Source organism: Doryrhamphus excisus, chromosome 18 (assembly GCF_030265055.1).
Source record: "Doryrhamphus excisus isolate RoL2022-K1 chromosome 18, RoL_Dexc_1.0, whole genome shotgun sequence".
In the NCBI taxonomy this organism is placed as follows: domain Eukaryota; kingdom Metazoa; phylum Chordata; class Actinopteri; order Syngnathiformes; family Syngnathidae; genus Doryrhamphus; species Doryrhamphus excisus.
This window is the reverse complement of record NC_080483.1, coordinates 11520365-11541570: the sequence shown is the minus strand read 5'-3', so window position 1 is coordinate 11541570 and position 21206 is coordinate 11520365. Positions and strand designations below refer to the sequence as shown.

Below are 21206 nucleotides of genomic sequence, written 5' to 3'. Positions count from 1 at the left end.
AAAAAACAGCAAAATAAAGTAAGATGTAATGAGAATATTAATAGAAAACTATTAATAACACAAAACTCTGTCTTTTAAGAAAATAATAAATAAAAGTGTCTTTTTGTTGATTTTTTGTTATGCATTATGCATTTTTCATTATGCAGAAACGTTGGAACAAGTGGACCCCCTGTAATAACAAACAAAGAGGAAAACAATGTGCATTGCAAAGTGCTCTTTATGTGACCACATGCAGCAATGCCCCTATATGCACATCCACCACCACAACCTTAAGTTATGACATCACCTCTCAGAGATTATATGTAAACTTTTATGACAGTTAATAATGTTAAAATATATCATTTTAAATTATCTTTACAGTTGCTAAAGATTTGATGATGGACAAGGTTTGACCCTGGAACAGATTACTGTATTTTCCAGACTATAAATTGCACTTTTTTTCATAGGTTGACTGTTCCTGCAACTTATACTCCAGAGCGACTTATAAATGAAAAAAGATGACGTAATGTTTGTTTTGGTCAAGTAGTTTGTAAAATAAATTACCCGCAAAAAATGCAACTTATACTCCAGTGCGACTTATAGTCCAGAAAATATGTTATATATATTTACTTTGACTGTCGACAGAAATGTCCACAGTGTAGCCTGGGGGCCATTTGCGTCCCGCATGTTATTTTTTTTATGGGCCACGGCACATTCTAGAAATACAAGTAAATAAGAAAACTAATAAAAACGGCAACAATGTGTGGAAAAATGGCTGGGATTTAATGAGTCTACGCCGCTAATCCTCACTAGGGTCGCAGGTGTATGCTGGAGCCTATCCCAGCTGACTTCAGCCAATCACACGGAACATTAGACAAACAACCATTCACACTCACATTCATACCTATGGACAATTTGGAGTCGCCAATTAACCTAGCATCCTGTAGGGGGAGCTCTGGAGCAGGGGATAGGCTCCAATGTCATTGTTCACATGTGACGATCAAACAATCTAAGCTTCAGTCCTATAATATGACTATAATAAGGCATTTTTATTGTATATAAATATAATATACAGATGATATACTCATCACTATTGAATAATAATGAAGCATAATGATGTGCAGTATAATGATAAGCATGGCCTGAGCTTTAAACTTGTAAAACTTGCTATTACTGTGCTTTCCTTCCTACTTTGCTTTCCTTCTTTCCTTCCTTCGTTCCTATCTATGGCTTCCCAACATACATAGTGGTTCAAGTCAATGACCCAGAGTTGTTTTGTGATGTGTGGGTGAATGTTTGCTAACCTATTCCCACGAGGGAATAAAAGTGCATGTCCTTAAAGGACACGGAAGTTTGACTCTTCATTTTCCTTCGTGACTCATGCATGCTACAGTATGTTATTATAATAAGTTATGTACTATGTTGACATTTTATGCTTTGTTATCACTTATTTGTAAATTATTACTGACTTCGGCCTATTTTGGAGACAAACACAATTGGTCAAATATCATTAAATTGGGTAAGACACCAGAAATCCGTAGGGATCTACTTGTAAATATTACTACATATTCTTGTGTTGATATTTGTTGGTTTAAACATTGTCACTGCTGTGTCTTATAACACCGGGTCACACACTGTGAAAAGGAAGTCCGAAAATGAGAAAAAAAAAAAAATTGCTGCGCACACACATACAATACAACAAGAACTGCAGGAGCTCAATTATCCACATTTCCTGTTGTGTCTCCCTCCACCTGCGATTTGGCAACTCATATCGCCGAATGACTAACGAGTGTTTATTTGGAAGCAAACTTTTATTCCACATCATTATCACGCACAGGTTGCCAAGCTGTGTGTGAACAGCAAACATTTGATTACAATTAATAGGAGTGGTGTCAGCACATAAACACACACATACACACACACACACACATGCAAGTACGCCAAAGGAATGTGATTATTCTTCAAAGTATTGTCAGCAAACTCTGCTCACATTCCCTTGGAGAGATGATGTCACCATATTGCTAATAATAACAACATTTTAATACTTTCTCAGTGCTTCCGTACAAGCAAACCAATGAAAATAGCATGGAAATCACCCATCTTCCAGATCAATAAAGGCTTTTTATTTTGTGGTGGATATTTTAAGATGGCTAAGGAGGTTACCCAGAGATTGTGTGTGCTTAGAGAGTTATTCCTAAGGGGCAAGCAAGGAGCACACAGCAAACCCAGTCATTATTTTTAGTCCTGTTTGCTGTGGGCTCGCTCTGAAATGCCCTCTTCTTCTCCTCTCCGGGAATAAAGAGCATCAGCGGGAGAGAAAGAAATGGAACCACACAAACAACATCAGAAACAACTATAATGAACAATCACTGAGTTTGAGCCTCTCAAGGTAATGGGCTGCTGCAAGGTGCATGGTACAGGAAGTGGAGCAGTCTTGCTAAAAGACTTTCCACATTAAACTACATTATAGTACACTGTGAGGATGCCATTAGTCTGATGCATATAGATAGCAATCATATGGAATAATTATATATTTTTCTATTTATTTATGATGAGTTCCAAGGGTGTTGTATAAAAGGGTGAAAGGGGGGAAAGTCAGGACAATTCAAATGCCCACTGACTTTCATTGGACCCAAAAAACAGGCAAGTTGTATGTGGTTTAAATGCCTAAAATAATCATTTTCATACATAGAAATGACAAATGAAGTAAAATACAACTATAAGCCATTAAGAAAACACATTCAAATCACCGTACTTGATCGCCTAAACAACAGGCTTTAATTGCAGGTTTAAATTATTTCACAACAGGAACAATAGTAATACGTAGATACCGATCGTATGGAATAATTATATATTTTTCTATTTATTTATGATGAGGTCCAGGGGTGTTGTATAAAAGGATAAAAGGGAGAAAAGTCAGGACAATTCAAATGCCGACTGACTTCCATTGGACCCAAAAAATAGGCAAATTGTATATGGTTTAAATGCCTAAAATAAGCATTTTCATGCATAGAAATGACAAATGACGTAAAATACTTTAAGTAAAATTCTTAACCCATTAAGAAAACACATTCAAATTTTCATAAAGACAATTACCGGACTTGATCGCCTAAACAACAGGCTTTAATTGCAGGTTTAAATGATTTCACAACAGGCACAACCACATAGGTCAGAAAGGTGGAAAAAGCAGCAATGGTGCTAGTGGAATCATTGAGCTAGTGGTTTTGGCTGGGTTTGTGTATGTGTGTGGAAGTGATGCTAACACAGAAGCGATGACATGTCTGATCTATCATGCTGGGCCACCTGCTTCCCCAAAACAAGAACATTTAAATGCCACAGCTGCTCTGCTGCAGTCCACACAGCCAAGCGTGAAAATAAAACGCAATACTGCAGCAGAAAAACCAAGTGATGGAACATAATCTACATTTAGCCTTTGTAGCTACGTACATGTATGTTCAACTACCATCCACTTCCCATACCACTAGTCCTTACTAGGTTCACAGTGTGTTTATTTTATTTTTTTAAACCCACGCAGGCATGCGTTGAACATACAAATGCAACACACAGATCAATGGAAATCCTGCCTATGAGTCCGACACGCATATGTCACACATACATTTTACACTCATTAGAGCCAATATAAAACTGGATCAAACAAAGATAACGCACAGTGCTCTGGTCTATTTATAATTTCTTAAAAAGACAGCACAGACAAAGACAGATGAAAGTAAATCACAGACAAGAAAATTTTTTAAAACACTAGTAGACATGGGCTGCACCGCAGACGAGTGGTTAGCACGCACGCCTCACAGCTAGCAAACCCGAGTTCAATTCCACCCTTGGCTATCTCTGTGTGGAGTTTGCATGTTCTCCCCTTGCAGACAGATTTATAGTTTGTTTTTCAACCTGAACGCCCGATCCCTTTTACATTTTTTGCACAACAAAGGTGATGATGCAATTGGACAATAGAAGAGATCATGTCTGGTGCTGTTTTAGGCCGTAAAAACAAAGTGCATTTTCGAAGCGCTGCACATGGATCTTTTCCATATAAATACAGCTGCACAGCAACCAGGAAGTGAAAAGGCATGCAGCCTTGTAGCGTGCAGGAGGCTACGCACTGAAGGGAAATTCGAACACACCTGAGCACCTGAGAATACTTTATGGCGTTAAATGTGTTATTTTCATGTAAAACAACCATTTTTTGTGTTGTTTATGTCGTGACTTTGTTGTTTCGATATTTTGGCTAAATATTAATTCATTCATTCTTTCATTTTCTACCGCTTATCCTCACGATGGTCGCAGGGGGTGCTGGAGCCTATCCCAGCTGTCTTCGGGTGAGAGGCGTCATTCACCCTGGACTGGTGGCCAGCCAATCACAGGGCACATATAGACAAACAACCATTCACACTCACATTCATATCTATGGATAATTTGGAGTCGCCAATTAACCTAGCATGTTTTTGGAATGGGGGAGGAAACCAGAGTACCCGGAGAAAACCCACGCTTGCATGGGGAGATTGAACCCCAGTCTCCTAGCTGTGAGGCCTGCACGCTAAACACGCAACCACCGAGCAGCCCTTGGCTAATTATAATATGGCTAATTTGATAGTGATAGACAGCAATCCCTTGTTGAAGCTAATCTGTTTTTGGAATAAGTGTTGTAAAAAAGCCAAAGAAAAAGCACACAGCACTAATTATTTGAAATGCAATATCATTGAAGTATGTTGGTACAGTTTTGTACTGTGTATATCTATGGCATGTGTGTACGTATGTACTGAACGTGCCTCCACAGCAGTTCTAAAATGTGTAATTTGATCATCCACTCATTCTTTGAACTTCATTACTTCTATTCTATTACATTGTATTGCATTCGTCAACAGACTCCTCACAGCTAAGCTCTTTATGCTCGCAAGAAACAGACAAGCATGATTAAAAGTAAAGGTTCTCTCCTGCAGTGTGGCCCCTTCGCAGCATATAAAGTCCATTGAAGATGGAACAGTAGATAAGAGGAAAGAACTTTGTGGCTTCTTCATGGAATTAATGATTTCCGACTTGACAGGCAGCAGATTTGGATTCACACATGGACTATGCTCCCGCAATTTCATCCGGAAGCCCCTAGGAAATAGCAGGAGCGAAGGCTCGGGACACATTTGCATCAGAGCGAGGTCCGAGTGCCGTCCTCTCCAAAGAGCATGTTCTACAGCGTAAGATGTGACAGAACATCAGCCCGCCAGGAGGGGAAGGCATGACATGAAAAGGTTCTGGCTGACTGCTAATGAAATGTGATGTGTGATAGAAGCTATCTCCTCCAAGAAGTAGTCTTAACCGCACCCACACTTTTCCTCCAAGTGAGATGCTCTTTATTGTCTTGACACCTTTTAATTATATTTGTCACTCTTTTAAAGGTAGATTGCTATTGGTTTTGGACTGCGTTCCTAATTTGGACTGTTTTTCAGCAACAGAGTCTAAAGGTATTTTTCTTATTCTTTTATTGGCAGACTACAGTGAATGAATTAATCATAGCATATTATTAGCTATTACATGAATAACTATTTGCTTGTCAACTACAACACAAAGATAAAATGTCTGTGTCATTCAAACTAAAAGTCATTCAAACTTTATGCAATTCAAATTCTCTCCTGTTTTTAAAGACCCTGTGCAAAAATGTAAAAAAAAAAAAAAAAACTGATTAAGCGTGTGGGGGAGTGATTTTAATTTCCACTGGCGTCCTCTTGGCAATAGAAGTGACACTTTTCGTGACACATTTGTCATCACATCATGACGCTCCTGCGACAGAACACTACTGCTCTTCAACACAGACTCATCACATAAACATCAGCAACATCAGCCGTCACTCTTTCTGCTGCCCATGCAGGGGGTGGGGCACGGTAGGGAGGACATGCCCATCCATCACTGTGAAGAAGGAGTTCCAAATCAGCCTTTCACTATGTACAAACAGTGCTTCTGTATACCAAAACACAATCAGAGCTTTAGGACTCCATACATCATTAACTCAGGCCATTTTTTATGATTTTGATTGATTTTTCAAGGAACACAGAATATTGTGTTCTAGGGATATACATGGTCTTTACCAAAAGGTAGATTAGACTCGCATCTTTTGAATGTGCCCTGTGATTGGCTGGCAAACAGTCCAGGGTGTACCCCGCCTCTCGCCTGAAGACAGCTGGGATAGGCTCCAGCACGCCTGTGACCCTTGTGGATAAGCGGTATAGAAATGGATGGTATTATGATGCAAAAGGAAACATACTTTTGTTTCCATCCACATCTGTGTGGGTGTGTTTGTTGTGATTTACAAGTGTACCTGAATGCAGCACCAACTTGTGTCACAGGGGTTATGTGATGCATTCATTCATTCATTCATTAGTTTTCTACTGCTTATTCTCACGAGGGTTGCGGGGGTGCTGGAGCCTATCCCAGCTGTCTTTGGGCAGGAGGCGGGGTACTGGTCGCCAGCCAATCACAGGGCACATATAGACAAACAACCATTCACACTCACATTCATACCTATGAACAATTTGGAGTCGCCAATTAACCTAGCATGTTTTTGGAATGTGGGAGGAAACCGGAGTACCCGGGGAAAACCCACGCATGCACGGGAAGAACATGCAAACTCCACACAGAGATGGCCGAGGGTGGAATTGAACCCTGGTCTCCTAGTTGTGAGGTCTGCTCAGTAACCACTCGTTCACGGTGCAGGTTAAGTGATGCAGTTTGAGCTAAAATACAAAAATACATACAACCATCAATAAAGCCTCATTTTCGAATATCCACTGCACCTATCCAGAGTGACAAATTTTCACCGCTGCGGCGTGCCGGGATGAATTGGAACGCCAATATAAATGAAATCTTCAAGATGAAACACTCTTAATGCACCGAGGAATCATTGAAACGTACTTATTTGTTGATACGATACACGCAGAGCAAGGAACAACTTGCTCTGTCTCCTTCCTGCTGCGTTCTCATCTGCACTGTGAGGCTTTCAGGCTCACAACTAATTTTGAGTGTTAGGCGCTAATTGTTTTTCATTTTTATTCACATACCCTGTATGGCAATTGACGTACCCCTCAGGGTACGCGTACCCCACTTTGGGAACCACTGATATAGACAATACTATAATGTTTTTAATATTTTGCCTGTTTTGACTGTGCAGATGCCAAAACAACAAACCGCTATGACCTTTTTCTCAGTGCACGCTCCTCACCAGGTACACGAAACCATCAGCGAGGGGCGTGTAATAAAACAAGTGATTGATGACAGCTTCCTAACAGGATCTCATATGACCCACAAGATCCATACTCAGGCGCTCTGGACTTGATTCTCTGCATTTTCTTTCTTCTTGGCTGGCTGAGCTGCCACTTTGTCAGCGAGTGCTGGACACAAAATAATTGCTTCTATATTTCCTCCATTGATTTCTGGCACCGTTGCCCCCCCCCCCCCCCCCCCCCCCCCCCCCATCCGAACTCCTTCTGCTCTTAATTACTCTGTTCTTCATCCTACTTTACCCTTCACGTCGTGCACCCCGTGGCAATTCTTTGCTATAATGAAGCCCCCCCCCCCCTTTTCGTTCCCTACCTCATCCTTGCAACACACTGCTCTTTAATTTGGGTGCCGACAGGTGAATAGGCTGCCGCCAACGTGGTGAGAATTTCTGGATTCACAGCAGCAGCCCTCGAGTTCGGATATTCTTTGTGAGGCTTAATATACACTACAATGCAGTCCAAAACATTCATTCATTCGGAGTACCCGGAGAAAACCCACACATGCAAACTCCACACAGAGAGTGGAATTGAACTTGTGTCTCCTAGCTGTGAGCCCTGCGCGCTAACCACATGACTACCGTGCACAAAACATTCTTTCATTCATTCATTTTCTACTGCTTATCCTCACGAGGGTCGTAGGGGTGCTGGAGCCTATCCCAGCTGTCTTCAGGCAAGAGGCGGGGTACACCCTGGACTGGTTGCCATCCAATCACAGGGCACATATAGACAAACAACCATTCACACTCACATTCATACCTATGGACAATTTGGAGTCGCTAATTAACCTAGCATGTTTTTGGAATGTGGGAGGAAGTCGGAGTACCCGGAGAAAACCCACACATGCAAACTCCACACAGAGAGTGGAATTGAACTTGTGTCTCCTAGCTGTGAGCCCTGCGCGCTAACCACATGTCTACCGTGCACAAATCATTCATTCATTCATTCATTTTCTACCGCTTATCCTCACGAGGGTCGCGGGGGGTGCTGCAGCCTATCCCAGCTGTCTTCGGGCGAGAGGCAGGGTAGAACACAGAGGGTGGAATTGAACTTGTGTCTCCTGTGCTGTGAGCCCTGTGCGCTAACCACACGATCACCGTGCCACAAAGCAAATCATATGAATTGTGTTACCACATGGTTGCAAATGTGTCGTACTTACGGAGCAAGTGAACTCGTGACATCCGCAGCTTGCTGCTCATTCGGTTGAATATCGGTGGCTCTCCGATCGTGAGTGCAGCATGTGACTCGTGTGACTTCAGTGTGCTTCAATTGCAAATGGGCATCCTGACTTCCTACGGCACCTACAGTGATAGTGACTGAGAGAACCTGAATGTACAAAGTGAGAAACCACCCGCCATGGCTGGGCGAGGTGCATTAATATCGGATACGCTATGCTGCCATGCGTCCACCCAGGTGGGGAGAACCACAGTGTACAGCTGAAGGAGCACGTCTCCCACCATGGGAGGGTCCACTAGCTGGATAATGTACACAGTGTACTTTTAAACTTGCAACACATGCACTCCTCCTCTGCCTCGCCTTTGCGACCTGGCTGCGTCCAAGCATAGCAAGGTATGCTAACCGATTATGTCACTATTGTCAGGAGTGATCCAATACAACTTTTTCACTGTCTATATGATACCAATATTGCAGGCTTGAATATTGACCAATATCGATCTGATATCGACACAAATCTGTACTGTGGCGTGTAGGAAAAGTTTTGATTAAAGTGACATTACTCAAATGTACTTCCTTATGCGTGTGCGGTATTGTTTTATCCACAGTATACAGGAAGTGTCAAGGTGCTCAATTAAGTATTTAAATGTGATATTGCTCACTGATTGGGACTCACTCTTTTTTTTTCGTTTTTGCCGCTGGTCGCATTAAACTTCCCCAGTTCTGTGCCAACATCGGAAACTTGAGCATGACAAGTTTTTGAACTCAACCTGCTCTTTGCTACTTGTTAGCTATCTCATTAGCAGACACGGTTGTGATCATGGTCACATGTGCACATGATCACATGGGCGGAGTCTATCTGCGATTTATCCGTTAGCAACTTAATTTGTGCAGAGTATCAAAGCGTGTGCAGTTCATGTACCAAACAATACAACATAAAACACATACAGTCAACAGATAAAACCAGTGATAAAGAAACAATGCTAAAATATGCATAAATAAATAATACCCGATAAACTTTGAAAAGTGTCAATCAGCGTTAGTGAGCCATAGTTAGTTAGCCGACACATTCACATATGTCCGTTTATAACAGCGGAACATGTTTAATCTTTTTTGCTATATTTCTACAAGGCAATATGTGCTGTGATGCAAAGTTAAGGATAAAAAGCGATGTAAATTTACATAAAACATGGTTCTTTTTTTAAGTTCCCCGCCATAGAATAACAAGCAATTTAACAAATGCCCTGTTTATTCCTGCAACTTTATCCATTAAATGTCATGTTTCCAAAATTACAGAATTTTGCAACTCTAAAATCCAAGCCTCCATGTGAGGCAGCACATCGGCATCAATTAATGAGCACAAGCCATGCAGACACGCCCGTCAGCCACTGGAAGCATTAATTATTGAGCCTTTGTAAATGAATTCCAGCCCAGGATGGAGGCACCCATAAGCAGAAAAATATCTAAACACAAACATTAAAAAGCACTGAGCCACATGGGAAAAAAATGTTATGAGGCCACATAAAAGCTGCAAACTCACACAATGAGAGTAAAAACGCACACACTCATGACAAATCCACTGTTGCTATGGCAACGCACACAACACAACACACTTTTCAACACAACATTAGTTCACACATCATAAACTTGATGCACCCATCTCATGTAGCTACATAAGCTAACCAAATTAATACAAACAGCTCTTAAAATTATCGACTACAAAGTATGATGCTGTCAATCAAAAGTCAGCATTATTTTTGGATGGTATAAGATTGTGCAGGTTCACGTAATTTTGTGTGCGGTGATCCAATCCTGTATTTCTTACTCATGGAGTAAGTCCTTTATGTCAGTCCAGGGTGTACCCCGCCTGGGATAGGCTCCAGCATATTCCTGCGACCCTAATAAGGATAAGCAATATAGAAAAGGGATGAATGTGCCTTTATGGTCCATGAAACCATAGAGCAGGGGTCTCAAACTCAATTTACTTGGGGGCCACTGAAGCTCGGGTCTGGGTGAGACTGGGCTGCATCATGTTTAAAAAAAAAAAAAAAAAAAAAAACACATTTATTAAAAACAAAAAAAAATTTAAAACTTCGCTTTGGTTCCAATTTTCCACAAGAAAAGTTTTGATAAAACATTCCACTGTTTTCAAATTTCTTACTTTTTATTTTTCTACACAAAATAAGATGAAAAATAAATAAACAAATCAAGAATAAGAGTAAGAATAAGAGTAGACATGTAGACATGACAAAACACGACTATAGTCACATTTATACTTTTTTTATTTACAACATATTGCGCAACTGCAGGGTCTTGAGACACATGCTAACTCGCAAACTAGAGAGCTAGCGACCTAAACGGTAGCCTTCAAGTTATTTCCTTTAAACTTAAATAGCCAAAAACGTACCACTTCCACACGAATAGAGAGGATAACTATTAACAGTTATTTAACCTTTAACATGAACATTACTTGCGCGAGCCGCACTAACATTAAACTTTCATATCAAGGCGGGGGCCTCAAACTAGTGTCCTGCGGGCCACATTTGGCCCGTGGGCCGGATGTTTGAGACCCCTGCCATAGAGGGATGTGTTTGGCATATTAGAACCTGACATTTAACCCCGTCAAACACCTTTTTGACACCCGGATACTTTTGTCTACCTCGTGCTTCTGTGAAGCCGCTGACATAAATTTATAACTGATTACAGTCATAAAGGTTTTAATAAAAACGTAACGGTCTTGGCTACAAATTCAAAATGACAATCAGCTGCCTGAACTTTAATAAATAAAACAAATTGGCAGCATGGAGCTAATATTTGCCAATAAATTACTGCTGATTGGATACAAAAAGGAGCAATCTAACAAGTCAATTTCACCACTCCAGTTTGTGAGCCTGGGGAGTAAACAATAATCAAATTGAGCATATAGGAGCGTGCATGCATGGCGACCTCAAAGGGATTCGGGAGACGAGGCTCTCAGGCGAGGAGGTGAATGTGAGCTGCTTCCCCTGTGCTGCCTGGCATTTATTTTCTTGCACCCGCATCCAAAGCCCAGGAGAAATTAATCCCAAAGCACACTGCTACTGCTACTGCTACTGCTGATGGTGATGTGCATGATTGTGTGTTTGAAGGAAAGACAGAGTGCAACCGAGACGAGAAAGCACAGCAGGGTTGGGAGAACTAAATTGTTTTCCAAGCTGTGGGATGTAAAATAAAGACTAGTGGGTGCTGTCTACCTCTTTCTTTCCATTTGCTTTATATTTAGATTATATTGTTATATACACCAATTCAATGAATAAGGTTCTTGCTGTGGTTAAATGCAAAAATTGCAATGAAAAGTGGACAAAAGAGCCTTGTGTGTCCTCAGTGGTGTCACTAGTGGGGGGGGGGGTATACTCTGGACTAGTCCTTAGTCAATCACAGAACAAATAGAGCCAAAAACAACTAAAATTGCATTGGTCAATTTATTTTGAACAGTTACAGTTTGTTCATGTTTTGTAATGGACACATTTTGACCCTGGAACAGATTAGAATTCCATTCATTCATAATATAGGGCTAATATATTATTATTATATTATATAATTATTAGGGCAGCACGGCGGTCGAGTTGTCTCGAGTCGAGTTTGCATGTTCTCCCCGAGTCGAGTTTGCATGTTCTCCCCGTGTTTTTTTCCGAGTACTCCGGTTTCCTCCCACATTCCAAAAACATGCTAGGTTAATTGGCGACTCCAAATTGTCCATAGGTATGAATGTGAGTGTGAATGGTTGTTTGTCTATATGTGCCCTGTGATTGGCTGGCGAACAGTCCAGGGTGTACCCCGCCTCTCGCCCGAAGACAGCTGGGATAGGCTCCAGCATCCCCCCGCGACCCTCATGAGGATAAGCGGTAGAAAATGAATGAATGAATGAATATTATTATTATTTTTTTAATTATAAAAAATAATTAACAAAAAAATTTAATTAATAAATTAATGAAAAAATTAAATAAAAATAAAATAAAATCAATAAAAAATATATACAATTATTATTAATAATAATAATAATAATAATATATATTATTATTAGTTCTTTTTAGGGCACACTAGTTGCCAAGTACAAATACTTTTCTATTAAAAACCATACAAGGATGTTCCCATAAACCAGGGGCTGGCAACCTTTACCATCAAAAGAGCCATTTAGTCTCCTCTTCCAGTAAAGAAATATAATCTGTTACTGCACAACGATACACAGCCTATAAAAGTTGTAATTAAAAAAAATACTCAATGTTCAATTCAACTCCAAGAAGTGCAGAGTGCATTCAGGCCTACTGAAATTAAACACTGAACTTGTATGTAAGCCTTTTTGAGTCATTTACCTTACACAGTAGTTTAGAAATCGCTCTCTTACCTCCATCTACAGTTGGGTGTTTTTCAGAAAAAGCTGTGTGTGCTGTTTTGAAAATGTTTGTGAATATTACATTATTTTCTTGCCACATATCAAGCACACGAGTGAGCCAGAGCATTTGGCAGTGAAACAAGGGAATATGTCCATTCAGAATTAAACTCTATTGTTCATGGTTATCTGACCTCGGCACTGACCTCTGCAAAGGGGAGCCGTAAGTGGCTCCGGAGCCGTAAGTTGCCGACCCCTGTCACAACCATGTACATTCACACAGCATAATACACACAGACCGCCATCCACACCCTCAACCAGCAGACATGCACACTGCAAATTAGGATGCATTAATAAGAGATGCTTGGGGTGGGTGGGGGTGTCAAAACAACTTGCCACATCAGGCCGCATGAGTGACTGAGTGGGACACTGCTGGCTTCCAGGAAACCAATTTGTTTGTTTATTGTCTTCCTGTTTGTCGGCAGTTACACTTCATCGCAGCCAGCCCCATCTTGGACATGTTCCTTTAAGTAGCAGCTATAAAACATATGATGGTGACGGAAGGGAGGATGCTACATTTGTTCTCTACGGTGCATGGGGCTTCCAATTTCCCCTTAAAATGGCCGATGGATTCACTCTGGCAGCTCCAGCCGGCACTTTGAGAGGTGGAACAAAGTGCTTTCTAAACACATTAGCCTATGAACACTTCAGCACAGACAGTCTCAGGGTGCCCAAAAAATCGGGCGTAATCATGTAGATAGATGGCTGACTTTCACTGACTGCAGGGGTGCTAATAAATCCAAGAAATGATGATCAGGTTAGGTTTTAGTCTAGTGCATGGTGCAATATTTGGACACTATGGCACTATTCTTTTTGAATTTGTTCTTAATTTCTATTTATATTTATTATATATCTATTTATTTTTATATTAGGAAAGCAGGAAGTGGACAAATGTAACAGTTACTGATTGTAAGGATTTAATAAGCTTTGCTTCTTCCTCGGCGGCACGGCGGTCGAGTGGTTAGTGCGCAGACCTCACAGCTTGGAGACCAAGGTTCAATTCCACCCTCGGCCATCTCTGTGTGGAGTTTGCATGTTCTTCCCGTGCATGCGTGGGTTTTCTCCGGGTACTCCGGTTTCCTCCCACATTCCAAAAACAAAACTCCAAATTGTCCATAGGTATGAATGTGAGTGTGAATGGTTGTTTGTCTTTATGTGCCCTGTGATTGGCTGGTGACCAGTCCAGGGTGTACCCCGCCTCTCTCGCCCGAAGACAGCTGGGATAGGCTCCAGCACCCCCCGCGACCCTCGTGAGGAAAAGCGGTAGAAAATTAATGAATGAATGCTTCTTCCTACTCCTTTTGGACATGTGGAACTGTGAACTGATTATGATGCATTCAATTGTAATCTGTTCAAATGAAATAAAACCATTACCATTACCATTAATTTCGCTATTATATTATTTATTGCTGGCTAGTACTGGCCCCGTTAACTAATATCGCTCATATTCTAACTGTTCGATAGCTTTATTTTAAGATGTGTAGTGAAACCTGCCTCCATGAAGTGGTGGGCGTATACCCAAGGAGGGCTTACTTAGCATCCAGGATAAACAAGGGTTGAGGTCATGTCCCCTAAATCCCTATATGATCCAATCGCCCCTTTCAGCCAATAAAATTTCAGTTCTTTCCTACCTATTTGCGGAACAAACCATCTGTCCTGTCAGGTTGGATGCAAGCCATTCATTCCGTGCTTTAAACCGTTTAACTAGCCAATTTTCCCGAGATCCTTTCAATGGAATACAGTTCACCCGTCACTCAGCTCCCATCTCCACTAATCCCAGGGTGGCCTTTGCTCTGCCTGTCAGCTACACCGACCAATAACAGCGGCACAATAAAACGCTCCAGAACAACGCTGGGCCTCCCGGCGGTTTGGAGGAGGGCTACTGATGGCGATCTATAAAACAATATAATGGCTCTCTTGTCAGCGAAGGGAGGAAGGCAAAGATCTACACCATCCTTCGGACTCTCAGAGGAGACTTCAATTAATCACCGCAGAATTGCATCAGGGCAAAATAGGCGTGTAAGGTTATTACCATGCGCTCGGCAGGATGAAATGCGATGATAGCGCTAATTGAGGGGAGAGGTAAAGGTGCAGGGGAAAAACAGCTGACCGCACAACAGTTGTCAGAATGAAGGACCGTTAGAATGAACGAGGGGAGAGACAGACTCACATCGAAGGAGGTCGCCGGTGCTATCATGCAGATCTACTTCCTATGTTTGCACTGCACCTGACAGCAAATACTACACACTTTGTCTCTGGGAGACACCATAACATAACAGGACTCCTTTTCCTACTTAGAGTTCTGTCCAGCGCTTCGCTGAGTGTGAATCCATGGCAACTGGACTTTCTCCACAGTTATCAACAAGGCAGGGACTGAAGTAAGAGTTCCATTAACCCTAAAAGTAACTATTAAGAATGCTACAAAACATGTCTGGCTTTGTCGTTGACGGACCGTTCACTTGCCTTTGGGAGAAAATAGACTTCACTCTCAGTTTAGACAAGTAAGTTTACACAACAAAGACTCCTGAATTTGTGCCTTTCTTGTTTATTTATATCTGCTTTAAGTGGTGAAATTTATGGTAATTGCTGTTTTAGATTAGATTTACTATGGAGGTTTCTGTATTCACCAGGGGTGTGTATACAGTACGTTATCGACCACCACTTGTGGCAGATTTTGATAAACATTTAAAATTTTAGTGCAATTTGAGGATTTCTTTCCTACATTTTCACTATGTAATGTAAACACAGCCTGTCCTCATCGCAAAAGCATGTAGCCTCGACATTAGACTTCGAAAACCCCTGTTTTAGACCGATTTCAAAAACCTCCACTGAACATGTGTATCACCTGTTGCAAGGGTGTTCATTCATTCATTTTCTACTGCTTATCCTCACGAGGATCACGGGGGTGCTGGAGCCTATCCCAGCTGTTTTCGGGCGAGAGGCGGGGTACACCCTTGACTGGTCGCCAGCCAATCACAGGGCACATATATAGACAAACAACCATTCACACTCACATTCATACCTATGGACAATTTGGAGTCACCAATTAACCTAGCATGTTTTTGGAATGTGGGAGGAAACCGGAGTACCCGGAGAAAACCCACGCATGCACGGGGAGAAAATGCAAACTCCACACAGAGATGGCCGAGGCTGGAATTGAACCCGAGTCTCCTAGCTGTGACGTCTGCATGCTAACCACTCGTCCACCGTGCAGCCTGCAAGGGTGTTTTTCCTTTAAATTTTGTTTGTTTCTTTTTTCTGATTACGGAGTCGCCACAGCGGATCTTATTTTGATCCGCATTGTGATATTCCGGATGCCCTTCCTGACGAATACCGATGAGATTCAAACCCGGGGTGTCCGCTCCAAAGTCCAGAACGCTAACCACTACACCATGTAGTGTTTTTTCCTTAAATGTGTCTTTGTTATTTTTAAAAATGACAAGACATTTCTAAAAGCTCTTTAGTGAAGTTTGTTTTTCGGTCATTTTGGATGTTTTAGTTTGTGGTCAAGAAGACCGTCCTGACAGATGTGGTCATTTTTCAACACAAAATAGTCTCGAGTAATGTGGAAGTTTTTTCTTTAGCAATATTTTGGTATTGAGCTGCATGGCGGATGAGTGGTTAGTGCGCAGGCCACACAGCTAGGAGAGCGGAGTTCGATTCCACCGTGGGGCATCTCTGTTCTCCCTGTGCATGTGTGTGTTTTCTCCGGGTACTCCGGTTTTCTCCAAAAACATGCTAGGTTAATTAGCGACTCCAAATTGTCCATAGGTATGATTGTGAGTGTGAATGGTTGTTTGTCTATATGTGCCCTGTGATTGGCAACCAGTCCAGGGTGCCTCTTGAAGACAGCTGGGATAGGCTCCAGCACCTCCGCGACCCTAGCGAGGATCAGCGGTAGAAAATGAATGAATATTTTTGTATAACTCTGAGGGTTGCCAGCAGTACCTGAACCTAAACAGAGCAGCAAAACACATGGAGTCTGGGTGTTTTTGTAATAACTGGCAACATGACAACAGGACAGATGCAATATGTCCTCAATCGTTACCGCCCTCCAGGCAAGCTGTACTGAACTCTACCACAAGGTGGACTTGAAGCATTTTATGAGCAACAATTTTGCTGAGGAGCATTAAGGCATGATGTTGAGGGAAATTGCTTCTCAATCATTTGCATCATGTCATCAGAGACAATTGTATGTGTCTTGTTGATAGATGTTGAGAGACATACAGTAGAAATCTTGAGAAATCATGGAGACCTTTCAAGAATACTGCTTCTGCTTGATGTGAACATCACGTAGCAACTTTATCCTGAACTGCATCTGCTTCTGCATGCCCATCATCTGCATGCCTTGGACGTCGTGCAACGTGGACGTGGTGCATGGAGGCTGCAAGTTGTCTATACACAGAGGAGCCTTTGTGCATTCTAAAAAGTGGATTTTATTTTTTTTTATCTAGTCTGAGCATCTTTCATTTCGACCTGGCTGAACATCTGGCAACACCTGCACCATATACTGTCGTGATTGGCTGCTTAATGAGTGCAAATGAACACCATTTTGTGTCACATTAAATGTTTCCATAACATGCACTATTGCACAGGTTAATTAAAAGTGAGATTCATCCTACCTTATCGTTGTGCTTTCAATTAATCCCAGATTTCATTTATTCTCCATTTTCAACCACAGAGCCCTTCTTCTTCTTCTTCAAGCAAAAGCAATCTCCCCTCAGCTTCAATTCGAGCTACACAAAACATAACCTATATTAAAAAAAAAACATAGTTTTTGTTCCCGTGGTGCACAATAGTGTGACTTGAGTCAGGAGGCAGGACACTCGGAAGTCAGATAAAAGTTGCCGCTGCTCAAGTTCTCATCCTCCGGAGCTCCACAGCATCTGAACCACACGCCGAAACCCTCATTCATACTTTCTACATTCAGTCATCATAGCAGTTTTTTTTTATCCTCCATCCACGTTCTGGTCGCAGTTGGCTCTTTAGCTGCCTCTTCCTGCAGTTGGGAGGATCATTTGGGGCGTCGGAGGGCGGCGAGAGAGCAGGCGGATTCGTCGCGCTGTGTTGCGGAGCAGCAGGGAGCTTCTGTACTGGTGCATTAGCGCCTCTCAGTGGTGATATGTGGTATAGCTGGCAGGACTAAGAACTGCAGGGAGTTGACCTCATCCGGCTTCACTCACATGATGATGATGATGTGTGGTCACCCTTACATTGTTTGGGTCATTGATGCAGCAGTTGATGACACTGTCTCGGAGATATTTATCGTCATAATTTTATTTATTGTATAACACAATATATAATATAATAATATGGGATAAAAATAACAGTAAAGTGACTGAAAGTGTAGTTTAATGCATTGGACTGCTCACTGAGGCATGATCATTCAGCTTCCGCTTTCCTCCAGCATTAATGCCAGGAACTCTTCTTCCTCTAGTAATTTCATTATCATCGCAATTTTCTTTTCCATTTCTCATGCAGTCCCACATGCTCGCTGTACCGTCTCCTTAGGGAACAATGCAGCTCATCTTTATCTTATCTGATCTAACTTATGATGTTGTTCGGTAAGGTATCACATCTTGTCTTTCTTTGATTTGACTTTTAATCTATCTTGTCGTATCACATTGCATCAAATCACATCCTACCATATCCTGCTTTATTTTATTGTATTTTACTTTTACTGTACTTTACCTTAATCATAATGTGACATATTGTATCATATCTTAAGTTTTATTATATTGAATTTTGTGTTGGATTTCATATGTTTTTAGATTGTATCTCATCACATGTAACCTTTTTCTGCTCTATGCTATCTTTGAATGTTATCTTGTCTTATCTTGTACCTTCTCATTTTAACTCGTCGCATCACATTGCATCTTATCGTATGTCATATTGTGCCTTATCTATTCTTACCCAAACTTGTATTGTTACATGACATAAAGTAGTTTTACGTTGTGAAATGTAATGCAGCATTGAATTGAAGCATTGTAATGAAGCTCCGAGCATGTTGCATAGCTTAAATGGGGCTGATTATGCTTATTTTTCCACCCTTTGTATTGAATTTTGGACTCCTATAGAGCAGCTATATATAGCACAATAACCAGCACAGGAAGCGTTCTAGTTCTTCCAGAATCTGCACCTATTCAGATGTATTTCTTTGGATTCTGTGTGATGTCTGTGATGTCACCACGCCTTTTGAAACAGAACATTTTGAGCCATCCTAAACTTCTTTCAGGGCTCACTTCCAAATGCACAATGGTCCCACGGGACCTTCCCATGCGGAAGAAATTGGAATAGAATGGAATTAAAGAGAGATCTTTTTATGATGTTTTTTTGTAACAATATTAAAACAAACAAAACAACAAATAAAGTTGGAAAAAAGTTTTTTTAATGAGAATAATGCACAATATTATGTAATAAACCTACAATTACAAGTACAAAATTTACTTGAAAGAGGGAAAGTCACATTCTAATGAATATCAATAATCAATTTTACAAGAATAAACTTGTACTATTATGAGGAAAATGTATGCAATTGTAGTATTATAGAGCTTAAATATTATTTTTTTTTTAATTTTTTTAGTCATAATATGAGGAACCACACAAAACTAAATAAAGTTGTCAATTAGTCTAGGTTTTAATATTATGAGAATACTCTAAAATCTAAATATTATGAAGTCAAAAATATTATGGGAATAAATTTATAATATTATGAGAAAAAAATTCTTATTATATCAACAGATTATTTAAGAATAAACTTGAAATATTTTGAAAATGTAAAAAAAAAGAAAAGAGCAAAAATTGAGAATAAAATAGCAAAGTCCATACTATAATATGCTTTTTCATCTGCACCACAAAGATCAGATGCAGTTTTTTTTTTTAAATACATCGAACTTTTTGGCATACAAAATATTAAAGTGGCCCTTGCCCTCGGTGGAAAAAGTTTGCTGTTGGAGTAGAATGGATTATATTAATCGATACCTGCCTTTGAAGCAGCCCGTGGAGGTGAGAGACATGCATATGGAAGTGGATTTGATTGCTCGTGGACACCCTGTGGGATTGTTATCATCCTGAATGGAAAGCCAAATGGACAAGTGAATAGACGCTAGCATGTGAATAACAAAGATTGTCGGGTCATTAGCACTGACCTGGCTGAGCAATAACTTTCCAAGCTGATATATACATCCACCAGAGCCGAGCAGGTTCCTATAAGCACACAAGTCCATAATTGCCTATGAAAAGGGAAGCTGTTATTGTGATTCTATTTATGTCAGTCATTATGCGATCCCCAAAGACATCATATTTCCTCCGTCCTCTCTGTCACACGCCCACAGAGAGGCCAGATGACCTCATTAATCTTTGGCGCATTGTGCGGACCTATCTCGTCATCCCCTCCTGACACTGTAGTTTGTGACACGGCGCCGCTCATTAAATCATATGACAGGATGAGGTCAGCCTTGAGGTGAGGCGTCTCAAGCTGTGCGAGCGCAGATAAAGCCCCCGGCCCTCGCTTTTCCTCATTGAGCGCTCCGGCGACCGATGTGGCAGCAGAGGTGAGTCATGAGGTAGTCGCGGTCAGTCGAAGTTTTGGGGTTGGGATCGAAAGGGAATGAGGACAGTTTGGTCTCTGTGAGGGGGAGAATTACAGATTTGCTTTATATTTTTAGGTGGTGTAACGTTTAGGGACCGTTACACAAGACAAGACGAAACACTTGGGTCGTAGAACGATACGAGATTTTAACATTATTTTTAAGAAAATTCATTCATTCATTTTCTATACTGCGGGTGTTCTGGAGCCTATCCCAGGTTTTTTTTTTTTTTATTAATTTATAAATTTTATTTTAATTTCATTTCATTTTTTCATTAATTTATTAATTCAATTTTTTTTGTTAATGATTTTTTATAATTAAAATAATAATAATTAATATTAATTCAGTCATTCATTTCCTACTGCTTATCCTCAAGAGGGCCGCGGGGGTGCTGGAGCCTATCCCAGCTGTCTTCAGGCAAGAGGCGGGGTACACCCTGGACTAGTCGCCAGCCAATCACAGGGCACATATAGACAAACAACCATTCACACTCACATTCATACCTATGGACAATTTGGAGTCGCTAATTAACCTAGCATGTTTTTGGAATGTGGGAGGAAACCGGAGTACCTGGAGAAAACGCATGGCCGAGGGTGGAATCAAACTCGAACTCCTAGCTGTGTGGCCTGCGCGCTAACCACTCAGCAGCAAGAAAATTGCAATGAGAAAACACAAACAAATTATATGACAATATATGTTCTCCTACTCTGTGTGTATGCAAGTGGCCCCGTCTTCGCCCACTGACAAGAAGAAACTATA

At 41.0% G+C, this 21206-nt stretch overlaps 1 protein-coding gene across 1 annotated transcript in view; it reads right to left on the bottom strand.

The window, feature by feature from the left end:
* tafa3a (TAFA chemokine like family member 3a) overlaps nt 1-17875 on the bottom strand; it is a 78677-nt gene extending 60802 nt beyond the window's left edge. Inside the window, exon 1 of the mRNA XM_058055230.1 lies at nt 17481-17875. The gene's annotated coding sequence lies outside the window, so the exon portion shown is untranslated. The remainder of the gene's footprint in view (nt 1-17480) is intronic.
* Between the last annotated feature and the right edge of the window lie 3331 nt (nt 17876-21206).